The 7,032-nt window shown below is 40.8% G+C and overlaps 2 long non-coding RNA genes across 3 annotated transcripts; both read left to right on the top strand.

The window, feature by feature from the left end:
• The first annotated feature begins 6 nt into the window (after positions 1–6).
• Positions 7–1,430, top strand: LOC119363982. The gene is made up of 2 exons (XR_005174550.1): positions 7–312; positions 1,175–1,430. It is a non-coding gene; the product is annotated as an uncharacterized LOC119363982 (long non-coding RNA).
• A 1,520-nt stretch (positions 1,431–2,950) lies between these two features.
• LOC119363981 lies at positions 2,951–4,448 on the top strand. 2 transcript variants are annotated; one of them, XR_005174549.1, is made up of 4 exons: positions 2,951–3,026; positions 3,147–3,294; positions 3,681–3,700; positions 4,272–4,448. It is a non-coding gene; the product is annotated as an uncharacterized LOC119363981 (long non-coding RNA). The 2 variants fall into 2 exon arrangements; XR_005174548.1 differs by lacking the exon at positions 4,272–4,448 and having other exon boundaries at positions 3,681–4,245.
• Positions 4,449–7,032: the final 2,584 nt, after the last annotated feature.

The raw sequence follows: 7,032 nt of genomic DNA, 5'->3' as shown, positions 1-7,032 counted from the left end.
TGCCCCGCCGCCGGCTGCCTCCCCGCGCTCCGGCCAACGGCTAGATCCGGCCGCCACGTCCCTGCGGCGCCCGCAGCCACGGTGCCCGGACCCCATCTCCACCTAACCACGGCGACCCCAACTAGGCGCTCCCAGCCCCAGCACCACCGACCCCTGCACTACGTCGTCCCATCTCCTCAACACCGGCGATTGTGCCACATTGCACCGCCGTGGCCAGCTCTCCTGCAACCGGCGGCGACTCTCCCTTCCTCCCGCACGACCATCTGCCCCAGGTCAAGCAAGTTCAGAAATTGCAGCGCCCTGCAGTTCGTGGTATGAAAAAAGTAAAGTTCATCTTGTCTATAGATTACAGCTGTTGTTGATTGCCGATTTTGTTTTTGAGAATTCCACTGTTGATCCCAAGCTCCACGGGCATCTCATGCATTCTTTGGTCTGTTTGTGCAATTATTCTATTATGGAGATATCAGTTCATTACAGCGCCGCTCCGGCTTTTCTCCTACAACGAGACTTGCGTATGGCTACATGTTCATATCAAGGAAGTTTAGAAAAATTGCAGCGCCTTTCAGTTCATTGGATGAAAAAAGCAAAGTTCATCTTGTCTAGTAGAGGTTGCTGCTGGTGTCCGTTCATTGTCGTTTTCGTTTTGGGAAATTTTCAAAACTTACTGCTGAGAACGGATGCAGTTTGATCTTGCACAAGTTGGAAATTCCCTGATGCTAAGTGTGTTCGTACAACCCTACGTCACACAAAGTATTGCGCTAGGTAATGGAGTTTAACTTGCTGCACACAGTCATACAAATCTAATGTTCCTTAATTATCCAAACAAGTGAGAAAATGGAGAATCCCTCCGTTCTGCACAGTGCGTCTTAGCGAGCTAGGAGTTTTTGTTTGTGTGGTAGTAAAAAGCTTGCTACAAATTGCTGAGTGCTTCCTTGCACGTGCCCATGGTGAAGAGATGTAGATTAATTGTGGCAGTGACTCTGAATGAGACTGAAGGTGCACAATTCTTGGGCCACATCTTGGTTGTCAAAAAAAATGCTGATACGTTCAGGAAAAGAAACCCCACACTTGTTTCTTTTAACCATTTATCTACACTGGTATCCAGTCTGTAATATAGGAGTTTTGCTCCTTTGCTTTATTTGGTCAGTTAAGACTTCTTCAACTTTGGTTGCAGAGAATTTCAAAGTTCACACTCCATTAAGTCAGGGAGAGTCTAGTTTTGCTGCTAGATCATCTCATCTCGTTCGTTCAGCAAAAGGCTCAAGATAAGTTCAAACTCCAGACTAGTTCACACTTATGGTTTTGCTCTTTGGTTTAATACTTCAGTCCAGGCTCCTTTGGTTTTTGTTCTAGAGAAGTTCAAAGTTCAGACTCATTCTGTTTCTGTTTAGGCAGGGGGAGGGAGCAGCGAGGTGAGTGGCAAAAAAAAATGTAAACCAAATCCAAATCCGGTTACGCCATCATCGCTGGTGCCCCTTACCTCATGCGCGGCCGTGGCCCCTGCCGTCGCAGCCCCACCGCCGCTCTGTCCACGGATCCCCGTACCGCGACGTCGAGGTCATGGATCCCCTTACCCAGCGTGCTGCCACTGCCGCCTCCATCCAGCCGGGCCTCCGCCTCAACCATCCAGCACACTCTCGCTGCTACAACCATCCAGCGTGCGGCCGCCGCGTCCTTCCAGTGCACCAGCACCGCCGATGAAGAAATGGTGGCACGACATGGGCCGTCACCCCACGGTCTCCTCCATCGTCAAGATCGTATGTGTGTCGTCCTCAGTCCAACCCCATGGCATTAGGATGGCCGAGTTTGTCGCGAGCAACAGTCCATGGATGTCGGCTTCAACTTTCCTCCGCGAAGGTCCTTTTGCTCGGTGATGCAAGGCATGCACTCTTCTCCCACACGAGTTCTCTCTCACTGTCCGTTGCTCATGTTTACTGCTGCTTCGATTTCTTTGTGATACAAATGCACTGATAAACATACTGGTTTATATTTTATATGGTCGTTCGGTACACAGGAAACAGTGTGTGTACACATCATTTTTGGATTTAATTTTGGAAGGTTCACACATCCATAGTAGAGAAAGAATAGTAGCAAGTCCAAGCTCTCTTTGAGTGGAGGTACATAACCAATTAAAATGCTTGTTTTGGTTATGTTTAAGGGAACTCATAATTTTTATCTTTGTCCACTGTTAGCTATGTAAAACAACTCAATAAAAGTTCACTTTTCAATGCTTTAATAGTTCAATTGGTAAAAATAGTAGGTGTTTATTCTACAAAAAATCACTGAGTTTTTTATATGTAAAGAAAGAAATGGAAATCTGTAAGTTCATACAGGGACATATATATGGGGAACTTGCATCCAGCACACGAGCATTTGCATCCACCACTAAGGGCATTTGCATCCCACACATGAGCTACGTGCTTGACAGTTGCACACTGCCGCCATGAACATGCACAAATGATATTAAGTAGAAGTTTGTTGGTTCAATTTTTTTATTGATTTACCTTGTTTAAGTAGTAATGCAGCAATAAAATGTGTAGTTGTACTGAAGTTTTAGTTGTTATGTGGGGAACCCGGAGGCCATTTATTTTGGTTTACAGTTCATCTTGTCTGTTCTTTTCAGTCTGTATGCTTTATTGTGCATAATCTTGAGGAAATCCCCAAAAATCATGTGTGCACTCAAGGTAATTAAGTGGCTTTGTAAATTCTGACAGTCCATCCCAGACTAAGCAAACAGTACATGTTAGTCTTGGTTTGTGGTTAGACATGCAATCTGGTTTCATAGATGCTTCTGCTCAGACTGGAAATACTATGTTTTAGGTAATCCTGCTAGTTCAGTGTTAGTACTTCTATTTTATGTTTACCTTACAAGTGGAAAATGTTGAGGCTGGTCCTGTTGCCAGTTTTTCATAGATTTTCTAAGTAGCATGAGACCCATCCTGTCCTCTATACAGATTCGGAGTTTATAACACATCATTGGATTCGCCAAGGCCGTGTCCTCCTAAGATAAGAAGAGCGACAAGGAGGTAAAAGGAACACCAGATTTTTACAAATTCTGCAGATGTAGTACGTATTTGCCATTTTGCCAAAGCAGTGAGTCTATGTGCCGATGTTTATCTCGTCTTCTCTTGGATGTATTTGTCTAGATGGAGAGCTCGGTCTTTTTTTCGTGGAGCTGGCGCTGCTGCAGTACGGCCTAGTCCAGTCTAAGCCCTCCATGGTTGTTGCTGCTGTTTCGGCAACCAGGATCACCCCCGAAGAAGACCCCTATGTGGACTGACAATCTAAATTATAGTATGTGTTCTTTATTTATATTTGAAGTTCAAAAATATCATTGGCAGGGGTACATAAATGATTATAGTCGTTATAGAAAAAAAAGTGCAGAAACTTGGATTTATGTGTTATGTAGTATTGGTACTTAAGAACAAAAGTCTAGATTTCAAACTTTCAAATAGTTCAGTACTACGTAGAAAGGAACATAAGTCCACCCTACAAAAAAACCCAGTAGATGCATCTCTATTATGATCTAAAATTCTTTTGGTCTATCTCTTTTAGTCTCTAACAGAGAACTTCCGTTGATATTGTAATAATCGGTAGTTTTTTTATCTTTAGCTCATCAAGTGTTAAGATTTCAGTGAAGTAAAATGCTTCTGAGCTTTGGCCATTTTGGTTATTTTCAGGATTTTCCAGATCGGGGAAGGTGCGGAGCTTGCCTGATTGCTTGCTATTTTGCATGTTCTGTTTACCCACTATGCATGTGTTGCTGCTTCTAGGAGCCCTAAATTTAGGGTCAGTACCACGCCGATAAGCCAGGCAGTCGGCCTTTGCATCACGAACTGATGCAGTTTGATCTTGCGCAAGTGGGAAATTCCCTCATGCCGAGTGTATCAGTAACACCCTACGCTCCAAGCATGCCTCCTCCTGGTCGCCCATCAGTTCTCTTGTTCCTTGCCGCTTCTCCTAACATCACCATAAAAGTTTTGCTAGGAAAAAAAATGTGTGGATAAAAAGAAGATTGCAGTGACAGTAATTTTGGTTGCCATTTCTCTCTATAGCAGATTGCATCCGCACAAAAAATGCTACTGCAGTTTACTCTATGTAAAAAATGTATAAGGTTCAATTCACAAAAACATGTGGAAGTTCGTTTGGGAAACTCTGCATTCTATTTGATTACGCCAAGATGTACAGGATGACTATTCTTTATTGTGTGCCTTCGGTACAATTTAAATTTACTATTTTACCATATGTCTAATGGTTTTTTTTGTTTACAGGAAAACTAATATGTGAGGATATTTCCGGTTTCTTTGTGAACTTGTAGTGTTACTGTACATGAACTTGTACATTACCTTGTTATTAGTTCATGTGTATGTGTGTTGGTAACCACTTACCATTGTATTACTGCAGCTGCTCTATGTAATTAGCCCCTTTGTTGGGTGAATCTCCTACTATTTGCTAGCTTTGGCATTGTGAAAACACAACAAGTTCACAATTTAAAAGGTTGTAAGTTCAACATGATGTATATAAGTTTGGTAAAAAAGCTCAAACAAAAAGAAACCTCATGAAAATTCAAATGGTAAAAAGTTCAAGTCGTACAATGAGAGAAGTCCAGAACATCATACAAAAAAATATTGAGTTAAAAAAACACAAAACATTTTCTTTTTGAAAAAATATCAATCAGCACAACGTTATAAACCATGCCAGTTCAAGGATGATGATAATGTAAAGCCTTGGAAATTTGTGAGGAAAATCATACTGACAAAACAGAGTAAGTTGATTTTATGAAAAACACGCTTAGTACAAGTGCATACGGACATCAGTTCAAGTACTCTTTTTTTGAAACCATTTAAAATTAATACGGATATCAGTTCAAGTACTTATTTTTTGGAACCATTCAAAATTACTCTCTGAAAAATAAATCAGTACAAGCACACACATATATCAGGACGAGTACTTTGTTTTTCAGACGGGAAAACAACAAGATCTATCTTGCCGTATTGAAAACATTTAAAAAAAATACAGAGTAAAGTCTAGTATGTGGAAACACGCTCAGTACAAAATCATATAGACATCCGTTCTAGTACTCCTTTTTGGAACCATTCAAAACTACTGTGAAAAATACCTCAGTACAAACACATAAATATATCAGTACGAGTACTTTGTTTTTTCTGACGGAAAAATAGCATGATGGCTCTCACCTTAATCCAAATTACTCTTTAATGGTTGGGAATTTGACAAAACGTTCAACATGACTAAGTTCCATATTTTCGATATCTTTCCAACCGTATATTATTTGTCTCATTTCGACAAACTTAAAAAAACACGTTTGAAATCAAATTTGACCATATTCGAATTCGTTTTAAATCATAAGAAATTAGAAAAACATTTTAATACGAAAAAGTTGCGCATTTTTCATAGCTTTCCAACGCCTTATCATTTGCGTCAATCCGACAAACCGTTTGTAAAAAATCACGAAAATACGTTTCGTCCAGAATTTCACCGTTTTTTAAATTACTTTTAAATCATATAGAATTAGAAAAAAAACAATAGATATATGAAAGATGCGGATTTTCACCAGCTTTCCAATGCTATCTTGTTTGCTTAATTCCGACAAACCGTTTAAAAACTGAGTCCAAAATACGATTCACATTTTCGGTTTTGAAAAAAATGGGTTTTTCAAAACTGCTCTTAAACCGTAATGATTTTGCAAAAACGTTCAATATACTTGAAATATGGTTGTCAAGAGCTTTCCAACGATATATTACACGCCCCGTTCCGACAAAAAAATTGCAAAAAATTTTGAACTAAAAAAGGCGGTCTGTTAAACATAACTGAAAGCATCAGTTCAACCGCTTCGAAAACATCAGTTCAACCGACTGAAACCGTCAGTTCGAGTAGGGTAACAGAATAATATTCTGTTACGTGTAACAGAATAGCCTAGATGTGTGTGTGTGTGTGTCTATATATATATATATATATATATATATATATATATATATATATATATATATATATTTCTTCTGTAGACAGAGCAAATCACATGGCTTATTAGCAGCAATCGTCTGTGTTATTATTGGTCTTCGCACACATTTCTGATTACGGAACTGTTTGTCGCGTATCACACACATCTTGTTCAGTTGAACTATTTCTGTTGTCTTGGCTGATCGCAAACAGTTCATCCGAGTGAACTATATGCCCTCCATCCCACACACCTTGATCTCGCTGACCATTTCTATTGTGTTACCTAATCACACACAGTTCATCCTAGTGTATTGTATGCCGTATATCGCACACACCCTCATCTGGTTGCCCGTTTCTGTTGTTCTGCCTCATCGCAAACAGTTTTGCTGGATTAACCGTATGCCTTGCATCGCACACACAACTCTAATATGAATCGTGTTTGATGTCTCCGCCAGCGCAAATGTTTTGTATCTTTTTGACGGTTTTATTACATAACCGTTTGTGATTAATGCATCGCACATAGTTTCATCGAAGGGTCTCTGATTGGACTGTCGTGTTTGGACCAACCTGTAGTAGTGAACCCATCATCTAGTAACACTACAAAAAAAACACTTTCGTGATGATACATGTTTGTCACAGTTCGTCATGTTTTCTGTCATGCATGTACATCCATGATGATTTTATGACAGAATCAAGATAGTCATACCTGTGTTGTCATAGAAGTGTTCCATGACAATACCAAAATTATCATCACGGAAGTGTCCACTTCCATGACGATAATGGTGCGTCATACAAGTGCTTGCGTCAAGGGTAACCGACACGTGGCATCCACCATAACGGGTCGTCATTAAGCTATCGGGTTCCGATTTGGATCCAATAACCATTTAACAGCCCGGACCAATGGGGATTTTCCACGTGTAAAATTCTCAATGGCCAGAGGGACCACGTGTTGGCTCAGCGTTGGGACAGATGTCATCCACTCATTGGACGGGAGGCGCCTATGATACGTCAACACGTGGCACGGCCGACAGTGTCCCATTCAGGTGAAAAGGCCAGCCCGTTTGACATGGTCAA

The sequence above is a fragment of the Triticum dicoccoides genome, chromosome 2B (assembly GCF_002162155.2).
Source record: "Triticum dicoccoides isolate Atlit2015 ecotype Zavitan chromosome 2B, WEW_v2.0, whole genome shotgun sequence".
NCBI classification, from domain to species: domain Eukaryota; kingdom Viridiplantae; phylum Streptophyta; class Magnoliopsida; order Poales; family Poaceae; genus Triticum; species Triticum dicoccoides.
This window is presented reverse-complemented; position numbering and strand designations above follow the sequence as displayed.